Here is a 22,023-nt window from a genome sequence, read left to right as displayed (position 1 = left end):
AACTCCAAATGCAAGTAAGCACAAGTCTAGACTTCTGTAACCATGTAAAACCCTTTCCTTTGAGTAGGGGTTTTCTCTTTGGCCCCATAATTGGATGTCCTAAAGAGTCTTTCCCTTTTAACTAACCCTGGCGGAGTATGCAGAGTGGTACTCCGCGGAGTTCCACGGAGTTAAAAAAGAACTACGTAGAACTCCGCTCTGCTCCAGTCCCACCGAAACGATTTTTTAAAAGGGTCAAAATACCCACTTACCTGCTCTCTGGCGTCAGCAGTCCACCGTCCTCCTCGCCGTGGTGTCTCCTCCTTGCCGCCCTCCTCCTCCTCATTGCCGGTCACAACCCCCTACGTTTTACATCTTGCAAGGACTGCGCATGCGCAGTCCACGCAAGACATAAAATGTAGGGGTTTGCAGAGAGGACGGCGGCGAGGAGAAGAGACACAACGGCTATAATGAAAGCAAGTAAGTGGGGTTTTTTACCCTTTTTTGGGGGCCGTGGCACAGAGGCTGAGGGACATACTCCGCTCCACCACGGAGTTGGAGTTTTGCCTCAAATTTGCGTTCCCAGCGGAGCACGGAGTTGGTAAAACTCTGCAAACTCCGCTGGCGGAGTGGAGTGCGCCACCCGGGCTTACTTTTAACAAACGGCTATGGAGTGATAGCAACATGCATTTAATTCACCCTGTTAATGAATAGTCCTTTAAGTGTAACAACCATCCACACAGCAGTACGGAAGGCATTTCATGTTAAAGTGCGCCATGTTTGAAGTATTCGCCAGTCTTGTACACATACTGGAGGCCTGAAAGGGTTGTTTGCATTTAGAGCACTTTCAAGTTAACTTGCTTGAGAAAGAGTGATGGGCAACTCTAAGCACTATTTCACATTTTGGAACATAACTTTTCTATATGCCATTCTGTATTAGCTTCTGGGCTCAGCATTGATTTGATCTACTTAAATGTCAATGCTCAGAGATCTCACGCAAGATGAATCAAACAAGTTGACTTGTTTATTGCATGTCACCTCTGTGAAGGTTTCAGCCATGTGTGCCTATACATATCAGGCAATGGATACCTCTGTTTTAGACGTAATGATATAATGGAGCCTACTTGGTTAAAATATAACCAACCCTCCCCTATATTTAGAGCACAAAGTGCTCTTTTCACTCTCCAAACAGCTGCAAAGGCTTGCAGTGGCTTGTTTCTAGGAGACAGCATGACCCTCTTACATAAGTATTTTTAACCTTTTTGTGTTTTGAAAGAAATACGACAATTGATGAACAGAACTAACATCCATTAAAAGCATCTACAAGGCCTGTGTATGCTTCTCCCGTCCCCCCTACCCCGCGTACACGCTTTTCTCACCTTACTTAATGAAAGTAGATAACGTATTTTCAACACCTTCAGATTAGCTGCACAAAAAGCAGCGAAACAGGTTTGGGAGGTTGTAAAGTAATATGTGTGGAAGAAATTTTCTGAACACATTTATGGTATATGTATTATTTAATCTTTACTTAATTACACACAAAAACAAACTGAGAAAAACATTTATCACTGTAGCTTCCGTAAGGTGTTTAAGTGCAGTCACTACACCCCTGCTCAGAGCAGAGTCAAAGTGTGTGCCTTTGTAGTAAGTGGGATGCATAATATGAAATGGTATGAGTGTCCAGAAAGTTGTGGAAGTAGGAGCTGACAAGTCCAATGTTTTTTTTTTTTTTTTTTTTTTTAAACCGTTTATTACAGAATCCAAAAGATGTACAAAGATGGGCCTACAACCTTCAGGCCGGCCGCTAGCAAATAGGAAGAGCATATAATACAAGCAGTAAAACACACGCTGCGGCAGAAGAGAGGTCACAGGAGTCGAAAGAAGCGTCGGCAGCCACACCATCCGGACCCCACACAACGGTTTCATTTTTATATAAGAAACGAAAAAACAAATCCACAAGGCAACCAACAATCGAAGCAGCAGCATGCGCTCCCCTGGGGGGGACCCTAACGATCCACAGGAATAGCAGGGGGGGGATAGGTCGCGACGGAGACAAAGTGAACTCAATGCCCAGAACCAGGGAGACAAGCAGGCTAAGGAGACGGGGCCGGTGAGAGATCAGGCGTCAGCGGCGGGGTACAGATTCCCCCACGGTAGGTGTTCCAGGGGCCCCACACTTTCACCCATTTCCCAGGCTTACCTCTCGCAACATACACTGCCTTTTCCCGAAACATACACCAATCCATGTTGTCCTTCCACGCCGAGACAGTTGGCAACCTCTGGGAACCCCACAATTGCGCAATATCACGCTTGGCGACAAGTCCAATGTTAATGGCAACAGTGGCCTAAACCATCTGCAAGGAGTGCAGTCTATCAATCAGTGACGTTGCAGCATTGATTAATATTCTTGAAATGCCCTACAGTCTACCTCTCAGGTACCAGAGGCCAGAGACCACTACAGGTATCAGAGACCACTAAAACATTTGGAGGTAGATTTACAAGGAACTGATGCATCTGCATAGATGCGTCAGTGGCAAATGAACTTGCGCTGCCATAGATGCACTGTATTTCCAATACAGTGCTCCATGGATCAAGGATTAACAGATGCATCAGAAATACAGACGCATCTGTTGGCACAAAAGTGACGCATTGCTGGAGTTGCTCATAAAAGTAATGCAACTCCAGCAATGTGCCACAATATGAACACCTCGCAAGGTTTGCGGAGGCTAACGACATCCTGCACCCCTCCCAATCGGGTTTCCGCCCGGTTTCTCAACGGAGACAACACTACTCGGAGTGATGGAAAATCTCCGCCTACTGGTCGATAAAGGGGACTCAGCTGCGCTGATTTACTCGACCTCAGCGCAGTGTTCAACACCATCTCTCACAACATACTGCTTGCCTCACTTTCCAACATGGGCATTAAAGGTAATGCGCTAGACTGGATCGCATCTTTCCTGACTCTCAGGACATTTCAAATCTCCTCCAGCAGTGCGGCATCTAATGTGCAACTTTCCCCCTATGGAGTGCCACAAGGATCGGTGTTAAGCCCCCTGCTTTTTAACCTCTATGTAACCCCGCTCGCCCAGATCTCTGAAGCAGCTGGTCTCAAAATGTTCACATACGCCGACGACTCACAAATCATATTTTCCCTTTCTAATAGTGACAACGATTCCCCCTCCCTCCTGCAGACAGGCCTCAGGAACATCGCCGCCTGGATGAGCACTAATATGCTTAAACTCAACGGCAGCAAAACAGAGGTCTTAATAGTGGGTTCTAACCAAAACCTCTGGAATTCTAGACACTGGCCATCTGAAATGGGCCCCTTACCAACCCCGTCGCAACAAGTCCGTAATCTTGGCATTACCATTGATAATGGCCTAACTATGGAGCCCCAGGTCAACAACCTCACAGCTACCTGTTTTACAATTCTGAGATGGCTCAGAAAAATCATGTGGATGCTCCCGGACAATACACAAAAGACTGTGGTCAACGCACTAATCACCTCCCGTTTAGATTACGGTAATGTCCTCTATTTAGGGGCATCACAGGCAGTCATGCGACGCCTCCAACTGGTACAAAACGCTGCAGCCAGACTGCTATGCAAATGCAATAGGAGGGAACGCATGTCCGGTCACCTTAAAGCGCTCCACTGGTTAAGAATCGAAAATAGGGTAAAATTCAAAACTCTTAGCCTCATGCATAGAATAAAATGGGGCAATGCCCCCGGATACCTCCAAACCCTCGTGCACACTTACACGCCTGCTCGTTGCCTGAGGTCCTCCACTCAAGGCCTTTTCTGTGTCCCCAAAACACGCCGAGCGAGGATGGGAGGAAGATCCTTCTCCCTTCTAGGCCCCAAGCTCTGGAACTCCCTCCCGCAACCTCTCCATTTGGAAACTCGCTACACTCATTTCTGCAAAGCCATTAAGACCTGGCTTTTCAACCAGTAACCTGAGATTTTCTCTTGCCTTTATGGTTCAGTATCTTCTAGCGCCGGGAAACCCTTTTTGGGTAGCTGTCGCGCTCAATAAGCCCAATAAATAAATAGCTGAGTCCCATACAAAAATTCCTGCGTCATTCCTTACGCCTGGTCTGAGCCATCGTAGGGATTTTGAGGCAGTGAAGGCGTAGAGTGATGCAGTGAAATGTTGTCAATTTCACTGCGTCAGTTCTACATGGCTTTTTGCATGGATTGTCCACCCTGCATACATTATACCTGGCCCGGGTATAATGCGATGCAGGGCTTTACAACGTGACGCATCTCCCTAGATGTGTCACATTGTAAATTGAGTACGTGTAATGGACAACCCAATATACCCTTGAGGGCTTGGGCAAGTATAGATGAATGGGTAAGAAGGTGCCTTCAAGGGATTTATTTAATGAAAGTAGAAAACTTTTTGATATTAATCAATGGTAGGTTAGAAATATCCCTACAGTCTTAGTCGTTGTAATTTATATAGTTTTAGAACAACTTAATTTCTCAAAAATATTCATTAGATAAATGAAAGCATATCAATGCAAATTAGTCTTAACTATGTTACGGAGGAGAGAAAAACTGAACAAAATGATCAGAAGAAAGGTGTGTATTAAAAATTCAATTTTATAATCAAAATTCAAAAGGGTACTTTACATAGCAGCAATTGATCATGAAGTGAAAGAAAATAATTGAATCATTCAAGTCTTCACATTGATAATTGGTCAAACACTTTTTCACAAAATCATAGACAGTTGATTCATTGGAAAACAGTGTGAAGTCGACGTTTCGGTCTTTACAGTTTCTTTTATAAGACCATCCTCAGGACTAAATGATTTAAAATGATGACCCCTTGCATGGCATATTAATTTCTTTAGCCAATGGGAATAATCAAAGAGCCGTGTAGGCGAGTCTTTCGTTAGTTTGCGAACGAGGAGTCAATCGTTTCTCATGTGAGTAACGTTGTGCGCAGTTTCAAGTGAATCTTATTTAAGAAAAATTCAATTCGCTCGTTGCGTACAAGACTTGACGTGCTTCGCTTTCCGTTCTAGACGCCAGATTAAATTGAGAGCGTCTACACCTTTATTGGAATCTGAGACGATTTAATTTTTCTTAAATAAGATTCACTTGAAACTGCGCACAACGTTACTCACATGAGAAACGATTGACTCCTCGTTCGCAAACTAACGAAAGACTCGCCTACACGGCTCTTTGATTATTCCCATTGGCTAAAGAAATTAATATGCCATGCAAGGGGTCATCATTTTAAATCATTTAGTCCTGAGGATGGTCTTATAAAAGAAACTGTAAAGACCGAAACGTCGACTTCACACTGTTTTCCAATGAATCAACTGTCTATGATTTTGTGAAAAAGTGTTTGACCAATTATCAATGTGAAGACTTGAATGATTCAATTATTTTCTTTCACTTCATGATCAATTGCTGCTATGTAAAGTACCCTTTTGAATTTTGATTATAAAATTGAATTTTTAATACACACCTTTCTTCTGATCATTTTGTTCAGTTTTTCTCTCCTCCGTAACATAGTTAAGACTAATTTGCATTGATATGCTTTCATTTATCTAATGAATATTTTTGAGAAATTAAGTTGTTCTAAAACTATATAAATTACAACGACTAAGACTGTAGGGATATTTCTAACCTACCATTGATTAATATCAAAAAGTTTTCTACTTTCATTAAATAAATCCCTTGAAGGCACCTTCTTACCCATTCACATTGTAAATTGGCCACATTGTTTGTGTCACCATTGCGCCAAAAAAAGTGATGCAATGGCAGCACAAGGAGGCGCAAGGGGCTTGTAAATCTGCCCCTTGTTCTGAAGCACAGTTGAGGGACAATGAATTCCCCCCACTCACCCCTGTATCTGCTACTTCTTTGATAGGCCCCAGGCGATGTGTGGCGCTTTATAAATCTCCAAAATAAATAAATGAAGGAAGGACTGATAGGTCAACATGTTGAGATTTGACGCCTATTGGTGGACTTTGGCAGTTTGAAGCTGAATGGAACCCATAGTCTAACACACATTGGCCATGCCAACAAGTCTGGCTTTACAGGAATGTGGTATGGTTATGTGAAGCATTACAAGTAAACAGCATGGGAATGGTTGTGTATTTGTGTGTAAGCAAAGAACTGCAGGGTAGTATTGATGTAGGTTAAAAGGGCTGGTGGCAGTTACCCTGGTAAGCCAGACCTAAAAGTCCATGTAGGTTAATTACTGCCCTTCTCCCATCTGTGCTGCCATGCTGAAAAAAACAACTTTAACTATCTAGTTATCTAAAACCCTTTTAATAGCAATAAAATGCCCTGCATGTCCCTGCAAAGTCAAACTCAAGAACATGGATAAATAAAAAAAATGATCACATTTGTGTGGAAGGAAACTCTTTTTTGTGAAATTACACAACTTCTGCCCAATCCAAACGTGTACTTCTGCCTCCCAACATGTGGGTGAAACGAAAGCCCCTCTCTTGGTGATGCTTACAGAATTGTCTGGTGACAATTGCACTTTCAAGCCAGACCATAATAAAAAGAAGCCCTGGTCAGAACATTACACTTCCGACCTTTAAAAACATGTGCCTCCCTATTTCAGGAGTTGCAGAAAGAACAAAAATACATTCAGCTACCCGATAGTTTTATTGCTTAGCTGTAGTTAATCATCTCTGGCAAAAACTGTGAAAACTTTTTGCCTCAAGATAAAGGACATCTAAAGGATGCTTATTTGAGATAAACATTGTGTTTGCCTAAAATTCAGAATTTCTAAATAACTTGGATTACTTGTGGAGCATATGTGCACTCTGAATCACAAAATAATAATTTCTATTGAGGTACGTGTTTTCCTCTCACTGGATCTTCCAGGGAGGGGAGCATCTAATATATTTTGCCCAGACAAAATGTATGAAAGGGCAAAGTTATAATTTAAAAATGGTAAAGAAAAGTGGCAGCATATTTTCCTTACAGAGACAAAAAGCTTATGGGTGTGACACTGACTGAACTCACAAAATTATAGGACACCACTTCACGAAGGATTGCCTATATTTATTAAAAATAAAACAAAAAATACCTGAGGAATCCAGAAACCGTTGATGTCCCCATCATTATTTGAAAAAATGTGGGATGGCAGTTTTCACTCGCAGGCTCAACATGTAAATCCAACTGCATGGAAGTACAGCCAAGCATCCGTAACACTGATCCCTCCAATAGGAACGACGTCTATGTACTTCACTAGGAAACCAAAGATGTATATTCTCTTGCATGGGTGCATATTTATGATTTTATGGCACTCAAAAGGCTTTCCAGAAGAATGTCTGAAATGTTGTGACAAAAGCAGTTTTAGGAGTGCATTCCTGGATAATTTTGTAAAATACAATTCATAGTATATCACGATCCACATAATTTTACCAGTTGTGTAATTACACATGATGAATGCTGTTGCCTTTCAGCAATGCCACAATTCAGTTTCACTACTTTGAAAAAAGATTTGGACCAGTTCTTCTCCTACACCCCACCAATTTTAGGAATGTCCCATTCCATTTCCCAGCCTGAAGATAAACGTACTCCTACCCCGGGAAAGAGTAAATCCCCAGCCATTTCCAGTGTGGCAAGGGGTCATGGCCTTGGCCACTCTCCCTTCCCTCCTCTAACTGTGGATTTCTTACATGGATGCTATTCTTGCTCTTGGGCATATATGTCTGGCTTTCCTCTATGTTTACCATAAACCTGTTTTCCTCCCATGGCCGGACATCATCTATTATTTTATCCCCCTTTATTAATCATCCAGCGTTTGCTGATTGAACTGTAACCTCCTCCTCTTTGCAATTTCTAGCCTATCTTAGTGGCTCATTAGGATGGCGGGCGGACCTGAATCCGCCCGCCATCCCTGCGGTGTTTGGACCGACGCCAGACATGCGGCGGTCCCGCACCATGTATTAGGATGCGACCGCCACCATGGCGGTCGCCTTCTGCAACTTAACATTGCGGCAGGTGCTGCTTACAGAGGCACCTGCCGCGATGTTAAAATCGCATGTCTAGCATTTCACTGCACCACATGGCAGGCACCACACGGTGCCTGCCACTTGGTGCAGTGAAATGTAGGGGGTACCATAGGAACCCCCCAAGTGCACCCCACCTCCCCAAGACACAAGGGGGGCTGCAACGGGCCCCTAGACCCAATCCCTGCCAGCCTTTCCATGGCGGCATCGCCACCATGGAAAGGCCTTTCATTTCCCACATCCTAATATGGCAGACGGTGCCTGCTATGCACCGCCCCCATATTAGTGGCCCTGCTCTGCCCGCCAGGCAATCATTACAATTGCCACCGGCAGACAAGCGGCGGATGGACATTGCGTCCGCCGCGATACCCACAGCCATCCTAACATGGCGGTGGGTAAATATCATTGTGATGGCGGAACGATCGCCACTGCTAGCCCGGCGGTTGCGATCGTTCTGCCATCGTAATGAGCCCCTAGATTCTCTGATGTGGCTGAAAGCAACATACATAGTTCTATAACATGTAAATAAATGCCCAACAAGGACTAGATTGCAGCGCTTTCAACATTCTCCTGGAAAGAGGGATCTTTGGCAATTTTAATAAAATGTGCGAGTTTAATTAAATGTGCGTGTGCCTATTCTAATACTCTACGTCAGATATATTAGACTTCTCATTGGAAATTGTATTGAAATCTACAGTTCCTATCTCTATGACTTTATCATTGTTTGACCATTGGTGCCACATTTCAGATAGCTTTCTTAGGGGGATTGCATTCGGTTTTGAGGCTTGAGGCTAGCTCTCCGGCTCTTATTCCCCACCACTTCTAACTTACAATGCAACTTTCCAGGACCCCCTTTAAGTGTTCTGCAGAGTATCGTTTCTGAGAGCAGCAGCCGCATTCATTGTTTCTAATGACACCGTTTGCTGTGAGTGCTGTAGTGGTAGAAAGTTGTTTCATTCTTAGTCTTGGCTTTTGCTGCCTCAGATGAAATCCACTTTTGAGCTGAGAAACTGTGCTACTGTGAGTTAGGGAATGTGAGGTAGCACCATGTAATGATACTTATTGCCCCTAGTTGCACAGTAAGATGATTGTGCCGTTTTTTTTTAGGGTAAATGGATATTTTAGGCTTTTTCAGATCTTTAAAAGCTTGGAATTACATGGTATACACTGGTCTGAGACGGTGCACAACTATTTATAACGGATAGAATGCAATATGTTCTCTTGTGGTGCACTAACAGTGCTTAGAATATTACAACAAACCTTTCCCACCTCATGATGCATCCCGCAGTTCATTCAGGGGCATATGTATGATGTTTTCACGCAACACAGTGCAGCGCAGCAAGCCACCTTGCTGTGCTGTGTGAAAGGGCAGGAATGCGCGTATTTAACATAATACGATGCATTCCTTTCCTTTCCTTGCGCTGGCGTTGGCTGGCTTTCCTTTTTGCTGCCTAGGTCCAACTCAGGCAGGTGCCTGTGTTGCAGATAGGAATATTTTTGTGCAGAAATGGACACCTTCCTGCACAAAAATAATCTTCTGAGGCTTTTCCCTCTTTCTACGTGTGCTGTAGCATGCAGCACACATTGAAAGAGGAAACGAGGGGAAATGAAGATATTTCTCTTCCTTGCGCCTCCCCTGGGCAGGCATGGCATTTTGATGCATTCCCATGTTTTCCAGTGTTGGTAAATCTGGGAATGCACCTAAATCCATGGGTGGATGCATGGAAACACCCACACTTCACCCATGAAACGTCTCCCTGGGCCAGAATATTGCAACACATCGATTTGCGCTGCGTTGCATTGCTCTTGATTTATCAAGCCTTGCAAGTTCATGCAAGGTGGCCTTGCGCGCCTTGATAATTCCGATTTAGGCTTTGCATTGCCCTTGCACCCCTTTGCGTGCCACAAGGGTGACACAAAACCTTCATAAATATGCCCCTCAACGCCTCATGCTTCTGGTGTAAGTCAAGACACTGCTCGCCTTAGCACTTTTGAAAGGACACTTAAGATGATGTTTCAGTGTCTGGCTACTATCAGGCTAATGCTAAACTGTAGTTTGCACTAAAAGCTTGGTGTACAGAAGTTGTAGTAAGCATCGTGGCTAAAGAACCACAGGGGCTATAAGCTGAACAGGGGAGGAGGTCGATGTGGCTGCATGGCTAAAGACTGCTAATGTGATGCAACATCGGCACGACAAAAACAAAACCTAAGGGTGCAAGACGTGAATTAATGTCAGCCACTAGTGAGTAATTTGGGTCAAATTCCAGTCCATCATTTGCTTTCTCATTGTCCCATTAAAGACAGGGACCAATCGTATCCAATTCTGATGCATTAGGAACAGCCCAGCAAAAACATGCAGGCCAAGTCCCCTAGGTACCGAAACAAAATGAACCCCAGACATCTTTCAGCATTTTGGGGCCTCATTACTGAGATGCAGCTTGGGTGATATGACAGAGAAAATGCAGCACATATTTGATGCATAGGTTAGATGTCAGCACGTAACATGGATTAACTTTTCGATCTCAACTGAGCATGCAAGAAAAAGAATGTAATGCAAAAACATATCACTGATAGCAACAGTCAACAAACAAATGGAAGCCCCTCTGAGAGGTTGTTCAAACAATAGGCCCGGTTAGTATAAGCAGGGTGACATTGCTTCCAATAAATGTCCCAAGGAATATCTATTTGTCTTACCAATCAAGCCCAGTGGTCGTCTCAGTGTCTGTTGATGGGAGCATTTACGTTTGTCACCTCTAAGGATTATCAGTGCCTGCCCGAGTTTCACCAGAGTACCATACTTTGGTCCCCATCATATTTCAACCCACTTTCTGAGGCACTAAGGGAATGTAAAATAAAAACAGCATGGAAGTAAGCAAGCATGCAATAAATGCAGTCCTACAGACCTGACAACACTGCACAAGGAAGCATTGCCAAGCACAGAAAAACAGGATGCTCCAGATGTGATAAGAAAAATGTCTAAGCACAAAGAGGACATTTCCGCATTGCTGTACGAAAGAAAACCATCTGAAAAAAGGCTGATAAAATTAGAATTACGTGTGAAAACACAAAAGTGACACCTCAAAACCAAGAGCCAGTGTACAATATTCAATATCTCAAAACAACTACTCTTGGCAAGGTAATAATCAATCAATATATTCAAACAGTCACAACATACACCTTCACCAGTCTAGGAAAGGAAAAACAAGGATATGTATGTATACAATAAATGTAATTAAAACATCATAAGAATGTACATTATAATAATAAAAAATATTATAAATTTGTCATTGGTATTGGTTACTCCGAAAGAATAAATAGCAGTATTGACAGCATTTAATATTTTATAATCAATACGTTTATTCCTCGGATATAACCCCACAACAGTAAATGCTGACGCGTTTCGGTGGTGTCAGAGCAGAAAAAGACCACCTTCTTCAGGACAATGTATAAACTACCCCTCTTCTTTTATGAGCAACCTCTACCATCAAGGGGACTTTCACTCAAGTGGACCATTCACACTTGGATACTTGAAAAATCGGGCCTATTCCCATAAAAGAACCCCTAATCGTATAAACTGTTTTGTAGGCCTCCCCTTCTGTTCAATTAGGGACTAGTGGGCTGGTCCTCCATATGGACCATTCATTTTGTAAGTCCGTAATAATCTTTTATCCACCTTGTCCACACTAGGCATAAAAAGGATTAAAACTCAGTAGGTACCTCTAAATGGTCGGTCCTATAAACAAATAGATAAGATCTAGTGTTAGGTAAGTGAATGCTTGGGCCTGTTTTTTAGTAGCATTCATAGAAAGGTTTCCCCATAGGTCGGAATTCAAAAAGTGGCTTTTTAAAACAGTCTTCTGCTATGCCGATAATCTCCAAGTGCCGGTAAACGCTTTTCTTTTTAATATGTTGAATCATTGTATGACAAATTTTAAATATTTTTTATTATTGATATGTACATTCTGATGATGTTTTAATTAAATGTATTGTATACATACATATCCGTTGTTTGATTCCTATCCTAGACTGGTGAAGGTGTATGGTGTGACTGTTTGAATATATTGATTGATTATTACCTTGCCAAAAGTAGTTGTTTTGAGATATTGAAAATTAGAATTACACCTGTCTAATTTGCATAATATTAGGATTTTCATGTTACACTTGTTATGTGACAGTCCCGCAATAATGCTATTATGCCACGTTTGTGTAATTTTGCATCATTTTCCCAAAATTTTGTTTAATTACGTAAACGCAAAATACACAAATTTCACACAGCCTGACAAAAAAACATTTATTTCTATAAAATAAAGAAGCATTCTTACCAAACAATTGGCGAGGCTTTTTATATATAAAATGTTTGCCTTAATACAACTTTAACAGAAACGTGCAGATGTTATTCATACAGAAATATGTTCATTTACATTTAGATTGACCATAATTGATGTAATTCTGCATTTTAGAATGGCTACCATAGTCCGCCATCTTCGTTTTGTAACATATGAATATGTTATTTCTAGGTGAAACAGGAGAATTATCTAATTTAATGTTCTCTTGCTTCCTTTCCCACGTGAAGAAATGTTTTCTTTTGTTTTAATCAGTAGTGCATTTACAAAGAAACCTGCAACATACAGGCTGGACCCTGTATATCACATTGCTACAAATAGTGTACATTTGAAGGACCTAAAATAAGCTGTATTTTGAGGAGCCCTGGGAACCTAAGGAGAATGTAACTGTATAATCTTGCATTAACTTGACTGGATAGTCTCATGAGAACTGAGTGTAGGTGTGCAGAATATTAGAATTGCGGGTTTTAAATTAGTGGAGTGTAGATTAGAGCTCCGACTGGTTTTCGATGCACTGTAGAGCAGAGCAGAGTAGGAGATTTAAAATTCTCTCTTAATGAGAGAACTTTGTTTCTCCCTTTGAGAGGACTCCTTGCTGGTTTGTCCCCTGATACATAAGAACTTGATTTGATTTTGAGCTGCATATTAATCAAAGCATAAGCATTTTGAGCATTAAACAAAACTGATCTGATTTTTGTATTCTGCAACTTTTAACATTAAGGAACATTAAGAACCTTGATGGTTTAAAACTTAATTATTTGCTGCCTCTCTTGTCTAGCCTAATGTGCTTCGCAATTATTGAATGCAATGATTTGTTGACTATCCTCAGTTGTGAACTTCGATCCATCCGATAGCTCTTTAAGGTTCCCAAAATTTGCACAAAGAAAAGCGCTGATGCAAGCACAAGGGCTAATTTACTGGAGCACAATGTGCAGCACCCTGTTTATTTTGGTCAGTGTCCCCTTGCAAATAATGAATCTGTTGCTCATAAATGATCAACTTCTCAAAGTTTCATGGATGACTCAAGAACACGATCACAATTTCACCTACTTTAGCCATTGACAAAAGAGCTGTGCAGATCACGCGGTGAAGCATTTCCAAAGGTTAGCGGCAGGCAGTTACCTTTTTGCTTTTGACCGGCATTATAAAATATTGTTTGACTAAGAATGGGGCAAACAACTTGGAGGGCCAGCAGAACGCTTTACACAGTCACTTACGAACTATCTGATCAGTAGTTGACATCCTACAAACCTGTGCTATGCATCCCCTTGGAAATGTTGATAGAGTGTTTTCATCCCAAATTTTCCTCATCCACTAAATATGCAACAACATTTTTTCACCTGGAAAGATAACAATCATGTGCTAAACCCCAAGAAGCCTCATGATGCTCATCGGTACATTTCATAAGCTTATTAACATCATGAAAGATAACATATGTAACTCTTAAGTGTGTTTCTCTAAATAAAAAGCTTGGCAAATTAAAAAATCTCAATGTACGTTTCGTAAACTCATCCATCTGGTCTTCACCCAACTCAATTTCTAGATAATTGTAAACGTGTACGTGCTCACTAAGAATGGCACAAAATTTCTAACAAAATAAGGAAATATTGGGCGACATGGGTACAGTGTTCCTAATTCACCTAGTAAGTCTTAATTTCTTAGTGGAACCTTAGCGTCCAATTCTATGTCAGGACCGTAGACTCCGATTATGCTTCTCATTTTCTTTACTGAAAATTCTCAGCAGCCAATTAGATAAAGAAGAAACAAATAAACACTACAATACCCATAAACACTCCTGGGTACCACATGACAACCATAGAGTAGACCCTATATAAAGAGCATAAGAGAATACTACATCCTCTTTCTTTGCTGCTCCGCAGCCAGTTAAGTGCTTTGCTTTATATATATTTGTTGATGCTGATTTAATACATGGTACTTGCATTTGTTGCTCTGGCTGACGCGCTCCATTTCTTATTGAGTAGTTGGTGTGCGCGTCAGTTTTGTCGCTGCCTTTATTGTCTGCCCGTGCGCGTGTCTCGCGCTTTGTTGGTCTGTTGTTGCCTTTGATCTGCTTGCCGGCTTTTGACCCGCATCGGGGTCTTTTCTCCGTGACTCCTTCACGTTTGGGAGCATTTCAATTTCACGTGCTTCTGTTGTTTTCATTGCACGAATTCGCTCACGCCTTTCTTTTGAAACCCCCTGCAGATTTCATTCGTTTTACGAGGGCTTGGGAGCGCTTACTGCCTCCCGGACCGGGCGCTCGGTGCCCGTGTCTTTCTCTGTGGAGCGGGAGTGTCGGGGCGAGGATGCGCGTCTCTGTAACGCGTAGTCCTCTTTCTTGGTTTTGGGCAGGTCACACCGCGCATGTGCGGGTGCCATTTTTTACCCGATTTCACTGTTTGCATCGGGTTTGAGTGAGCGTGGGAGAAGCGCTTCAGTGCTCTTAATCCCACTTGCCTTTACCAGCCCCTGCAACGCCCATTTAGCTGTGTGGAACATTTGGGCTGTACAATTATTGCATAGGCTCTGCCTAGAGTGGTTGTTCTGGGCAAGCCCTCCCTCCACGTTATATCTTTGTTTGTACACACTTGTACTTCAGTGCTTGTGTGGTCTTGGCTTGTCTGGGGTTTTTCCACTCCCCCTTATTCTGTCACTGTCGTTTTTTCTGTCACTGCGACAGTGTAGTTGACTCTATTTTTTCCTCTTCAAGTGGGTATATTGGTCACTCTTTAGTGTCCCCATGGCTGAATATTATTATAATGAGGAATATTTCTAGGAAGGCCCTTCTGGGTCTCTGGAGCATGAGCTGCTTGAGGCTCTTGCTGTTGGGGTTCAACACTCCATCAATAAAGCCATGTTTAGGGCTATTGAGCCTCTCAAGCGCCATTTGTGCAATTATGCTCTGCAACAAGGTTGGCTTCCGGGGTCTGCGCCCCGTTCTACCTCTGGTGGGAAACCTTCCACTAATCCTCATTCTTCCGATTTTGCAAATTTAGCGCACTCCTTGTCCTCTGACCATACATATGGTTCTTCCTCCAAAGTGGTTTGTTCTGGTTTGCCACACAAGATGATACTACTACCTCTTCTGACACAGCTTCTGACTCAGAAACCCCTCCTTCACCTGCTAAGAAACAACGTAAGGAGCGTTATGTAGATGCACCATCCCAGCCTACCGTCCTCACTTTTGATCCCAAGGAGATTATTCATCCAAACTCCTCCTCCTGGCTTCCCTCTCCTGAGGTCGCTGATTATGTGCAATCACATATTCGCCAGGCGTTTGATAAGGATGTGAGGGCGCATTTGCGCTCGGAATGTCCCAGACCGGATCTGGCGGACAAGGTTGCAGATACACCTGAGGTCGACCCCTCCATGCTCACCTACCTTAAAAATATATACTCAGGATCCTAAGAAAGGGATTGATCGCGCATGGCGCTCTTGTCAAGATAAATTGCTCGACTTGACGGGTCCCCTCACCAAAATATTGGATTTAGGTTTCAGGGCTAAGGCCTCTGGCTACGTTATTGATCCTGATGACCTGATGGGATGGGCTCAATGAGCCATTTGTCAATTGGGCAATGCAAACTGTGCCATGTCTTGCGAGCGCCGTCGCTCTATTCTCTTAAAGCTTGATCCGAAATTGGCGGAACTCTCTACTTCGGAATCTGGCCCTTTGTCCCAAGGTCTACTTTTTGGTCTGCCTTTCCTGAAGTAATTAACAAAGTTTGTTGCTAACTTCAGTGGCCTCGACAAAGCACATGGTTCCCTCAAGCGGGCTTTTCGTCCGGTTTTTGGCTGGGCCGGACGACATAGTGGGCGATCGTTTGGCCGTGGTTCACAACAAGGCGCCCAGTGGGGATATAACTCCCAACGTGGTAGATATCAATACTCCACTTCCTCCGCCTCCTTCTATCCGACCCGTGGAGCCCGAAACAAGTTCAGAAAAGGCCGTTTTGTAGGTGCCCAAGGAGGTCAACATGATGCCGCTTCTACAGGTGAGCCTGATTTCTTTTTCGGAGGAGCAATTGGGGGGCAGGATCCAATATTTTCTCCACAATTGGCAAAAAATCTTGCAGGATGCGTGGATCCGGGACACGGTGCAGGGTTACAAAATAGAGTTTTTTCATTCCCCCTCTCAAACTCTTCCTCCTCGTCCGATGCTTTTTTCCCTTCAGGATCAGGTGTTTAGTTCCAGCGAGATCGAGTCTCTGCTTTACAAAGGGGCCATAGTGCAGACGTCCCGTCACCCCCAGGGTTTTGTCAGCAACATCTTCCTAGTAGAGAAGAAGGGGGGTGGCTCCCGGCTAGTTTTAAATCTCAAGGAGTTCAATGGATGGGTTGTATATCGCCTCTTCATGATGGAGGGGATCCATCTTCTTCGCGATCTGCTTCAGGAAGGGGACTGGATGGTCCGCCTGGAGCTGAAAGATGCTTATCTGTCCATGCCCATTTACAAACCTCATCATCGTTTTCTTCAGTGTCAATGGCAGGGAATCTGGTACGAGTACAAAGTTCTTCCTTTCGGCCTCTCGTCAGCACGTTGGTGCTTCACGAAAATTCTGAGACCTGTGGTCGAATTTCTTCGAGCCGGAGGCGTTCGTCTCATTATCTACTTGGACGACATTCTCATCATGGGTCAGTGTCCTTGTCTAGTGATGCAGCATCTTGCTTGAACCATAGATCTTTTGCAGACTCTGGGTTTCCTAGTCAATCCGCTGAAATCTGTCTTGATTCCATCTCAATCTGTCGAGTTCCTGGGTTTTCTGGTCAACTCCCTCACGTGTCAACTCCTCTTGCCCAATCAGAAAATCAGATCAATCAAGAGAGAGTTGAGATTGATTTTGCACAAGCAGATTTTGTCCTTGAGGTCTGTAGCCCGGATCGTCGGCTTGTTAGCTTTCTCTATCCAAGCGATCTTCCCGGGTCCCCTTCATTACCGAGCACTTCAACGACTCAAGATCCGTCATCTCCAGAAAGGCCTCAAGTATTCAGATAAGATTCCTCTCTCAGAGGAGGTGAGGTGGGAGATGTTATGGTGGCTAGAGCACATGGAGTCTTGGAACGGTCGAGCCCTCTTCGGATCAACTCCGGAAGTGGTGATAGAATCCGATGCCAGTTGGTGGGGTTGGGGAGCCCGTTGCGGTCAAGTGTCCACGGGCGGCCGTTGGTCTCCGGAGGAATTGAATCTCCACATCAATTGCCTGGAACTTCTAGCGGGTTCTTTTGCAATTCGATGCCTCTCGCCCCGTCAGACGAATTGTTGCATTCTTCTCCGCATGGACAATGTGTCAGCGGTTCGTTATGTGAACAAATTGGGCCGGACGAGATCCTACCTTCTAGCGGAGATTGCCAAGGACTTTTGGCATTTTTGCCTCCAAAACAAACTGTTTGTGGTGGCGGAGTATTTTCCTGGTTGCAACAACCAGATTGCCGATTGGCATTCCCAACATCTCCGGGATTTCAGCGATTGGAGACTTCACCCTCGAGTGTTCCGCTTGTTGAATCAGATTTGGAGTCCTTGTCAGATTGATCTGTTTGTCTCTCGACTCAACAAACAGGTTCCGGTATTTTTCAGCTGGCGTCTGGATCCGGAGGGTCTGGCCACGGATGCTTTTCTGCAGGTGTGGCCTCTATCTCTGTGTTATGTGTTCCCTCCATTTGTAATGATCCCCAGGGTCCTGCCCCAGACCAAATGTTATCGGTCGGATCTGATTCTGATCACTCCTCTTTGGAGGGCTCAGGCATGGTTCCCAGTACTTCTGGAAATGCTTTGTGCAGTACCGATCCTTCTACCCCAGTGGTGGAATCTGCTATTGGATCCGCTCAAATCCATTGATAACCTCAGGTCACCTCATGCTGGTCGCTTGGCGAATTTCGGGGATTGCTGGAAAATCCCAGGCCTTTCGGGAGACGCTACCAGATTTATCAGTGAGGCTTGGTCGCACAACACACACAAGCATTATGCTGCAGCCTGGAAACGATGGTGTGATTGGTGCTCTCAATGGGACGTGGATCCTGCTTCAGCAGATGTCTCCATTGTAGTGAATTTTCTGGCGTCCATCGCTTCTTCGGGTCTTGCCTATCGCACTGTCAATAATTTTCGGTCCACCATCTCGGCGGGTCACGTGGCGGTTGATGGCAAACCGGTGGGTGAACATCCCTTAATTTGTAAATTACTCAGAGGTATTCGGTTGGTAAAACCACCTTGCTCTAAATATTCTGAGCTATGGGATGTCTCCACGGTCTTACGATTCTTGGAAGCCTGGCCTTCTAATGCGTTTCTATCCCGTAAGCAACTTTCTGCCAAGCTCGCCATGCTACTTTGTCTAGTGTCTTGCAAACGAGTTTCTGATATCCGCGCACTAGATCTAGCGGGATGACGTTTTTCTCCAGAACTTGTTACTTTTCTGGTCACCAGACGCACTAAATGTGACACCACTTCTATTACTTATCCTGTGTTTCCTGATAATCCTAAACTATGTGTGGTACAATGTATCCGGGATTATGAGGTAAGTACTGCAGCTTTTCGTCAGGATGTGGGAGGTCAATTGTTGATTGCCCTGCAGAAACCTTTTCGCCCAGTGACCCCAGCTACCTTGGCAAGATGGGTGCGCTGGCTCATGGGCAAAGCAGGTATTGATGTTTCCAGATTTGGTGCTCATTCTGCTCGTGGAGCTATGGCTTCTAAAGCTTTTTCTGTTGGAGTCAGTTTATTGGATATTATGAATGCCGCTGACTGGTCTTCTGATTCTACGTTTAATTCTTTTTATTATAAGCCTATTGTGAATATTGCATCTGTTCTGGTGGCACAGCTTTAAACAAGCATAATCGGAGCCTCCGGTCCTGATATAGAATTAAAAATTTGCGAACATACATGACAAAAATTTTCAATTCTATTAAGGACACGGAGGCGAGGATTATCCCACCCATGATTCTGTATTGATTTATGCTCTGCACTGTTTCTGTACTATACTGTATAGATATGCTGTTTTTTACCCTTCCCTTTCTGATACGTCTCTCTTGGAGAAATATGGTATTACGACTCTGTCTTTACATTTCAGGTTCAGATCTCAAATAAAGTTTGCCGATTTCACCTTTGGACACGTCTTCCTGGCCTCTACAGGATAACACTGTTTCCGTTGAAGCTCGCTTCAAGTCTTCTGTTTGCTGCCGGTGGACCTACTGGTTTCGTTCTGGGGACTTGGTTCTTCTTTCAAGATGGTTAACGGATATCGGACTTTGTTTATTGGTCTTAACTGTTTATTTTATCGCAAAGAAAGAGGATGTAGTATTCTCTTATGCTCTTTATATAGGGTCTACTCTATGGTTGTCATGTGGTACCCAGGAGTATTTATGGGTATTGTAGTGTTTATTTGTTTCTTCTTTATCTGATTGGCTGCTGAGAATTTTCAGTAAAGAAAATGAGAAGCATAATCCTCGCCTCCGTATCCTTAATAGAATTGAAAATTCTTGTCACGTATGTTTGCAAATTTTGAATTCACACTGTTCCTGGAAATACTGGAACCTGCAAAGTTAGCACCCCCAAGATTATGGCAGAACTGCCCATTTCCAGCTGCCCATTTCCAGGGCTACTGTTAGTGAGTGAGGGCTGTTCTCTCCTCGGTATGATCATTCACGTGTAACAAAAGTGTACTTCTGAGAAAGTTATTTCCATCCTGTGCCAATCCAGTAGTATGTGCACAAACTGTACCGCATTGTCTTTTGGACAATGCAGAGTCTCGCGCTCCATCTTATCACATGCTTGGGTATAAATAGCATCCCCCAACAGAGCAAATGAATGATGCTGGGAGAACTAGGGCTAGCATAAGCCAATTAATCACCGAATGATCAAATTTGCTGATATGATGATTAATTGCCTCGACAAATTGTCAGACATTTTGCTTACGGACTGAAGAAAGCTTCAGAGCTAAGGTGGAAAATGTTCTGCTTACGCAAATTTGCGTGCAAACACTGGCACACTCAACTCTCACAAAAGCTGTTATCCTCAGCGCTGCAATTCCACCGGGCATCCAGCCCGCGTGAATCATTGCGTCACACCCGGGGGGAGTGAGGTGAAGGGTGAGCACGCAGACTCCTACGCCGATGAAACTAAAGAAAGACTTGAGCACTTATCACTGCCGACAACAAACTGAACACTCAATCATGGCCAGGCCAAGTCCCAGGGAGAGACGCGGATATTCAGTTCCTTCGATGGTCGAATCCCTTCACATCCCTCAATGCGTCTGATTAAAGCACTTGATCAATACGAAACTTTGAGAAAAACCTGGTGCGAGTATGTTACAGACGATGTCCCATGAATAAATAACCGGGATAATAGCATTTGTCTTACTATCTGGCTCATTCATAATTTAACGAGAATATTACCCATTAAAGCCCGACCATGGGGCGATGGCTGCCAAAATAAAGAGTTAATTGGTTTCTAGGTTCTGGGAACTATTTGAAAATAAGATGAGAGCTGGGAAAGTGGTTGAATAGATAATGAAAGTGAAGTACCTTCTGTACCACATTTCTTTTCATTCCAGTGACACCGCGCCGTTCTCTGAACGATTTTTAAATGGATTTCCATTCTTTTAAAATTGTTTTAAAATAAGTTCTATGACATAGGGAAAAAAGAACTTTAAAAGCTTCCACTTATTTCTGCTTACAGTACAAGGACATAACGAAAGTACAGAAACATTTACCATCATAAAGTATTCAGGTTAGCCAATGAACGTGAAAAAGCATGCAACAATTGTGTTTTTATACTACAGTATTTTTTGGACTTTTATTTCTAAAGGTGACTGTAAGTCTGATATCCATAAGCCCTAGTGAGGAAAGGGGCATTCAGGCCCCCATCCCCATTTTGGCTAGTAATTGAGCAAGGAGATACTAGGGCCAAAGCTAGAGAATGTGGATGGCATCCTTACTCCAGTTAGCAGTCACTCTGAATTATTGACCCCGGAATCAGGTAAAAATATAGGGCAGGGTGGGAAGGTGAGGATGGGGGATAGGATTTTAGGGCGTAGGGAGGGGGTTCAGGGTTGTGGTAATCCTTACCATGCATATCCCTTTACCAATCATGCCTTTACCACGAAATTGCGTGCTAAAGGCATGCATGGTATAGAAATGCATGGTGTAGACACATTTGTGGTCAGGACAGCGTACGTAGTAGAGGTGCGCGTGGTTTAGCCATGCGTGCCTCTGTCATACCACCCTCCAAATTACCACTCCACAAAGTGAAGCGTACTACCACTGTGTCTTGTAGACATCTGAATGAATGGATGGATGGATGAAAGAATGAATATCACTTGAAAAGTGCATAGAGTTGCCCTGGAACGGTATGTCATTGCGCTAGGCAAGCAGAAACAGTCAGAAAAAAAATTAGAGCAATTAAAGAACCACGTTTTCTGGTGTTTCCTAAAAAAGAACACGTGGATTAAGATTTGCAGAGTAGAGAGAAGTGAGTTCCATATTTTTTGCAACCTTATTCGCCCCCGAATTAACTCTTCTTAACCAAAGGAACCAGCAGAAAATTTGCAGATGACAAATTAAGAACATGAACTGGTCTATATGAGCGCACTTTTCTTCTTAGATAGGTAATGCCTTCAGTCTTTAAAGTTATATATGACAAGTCTAGGGCATTGAAAATGCATCTGTGTTGCACCAGACATTTAGGGGAAGATGTTGAGTTGGCTCAGTCCGCAGAAAAATCAGAATA

This window comes from Triturus cristatus, chromosome 10 (genome assembly GCF_964204655.1).
Source record: "Triturus cristatus chromosome 10, aTriCri1.1, whole genome shotgun sequence".
NCBI lineage: Eukaryota > Metazoa > Chordata > Amphibia > Caudata > Salamandridae > Triturus > Triturus cristatus.
This window is presented reverse-complemented; position numbering follows the sequence as displayed.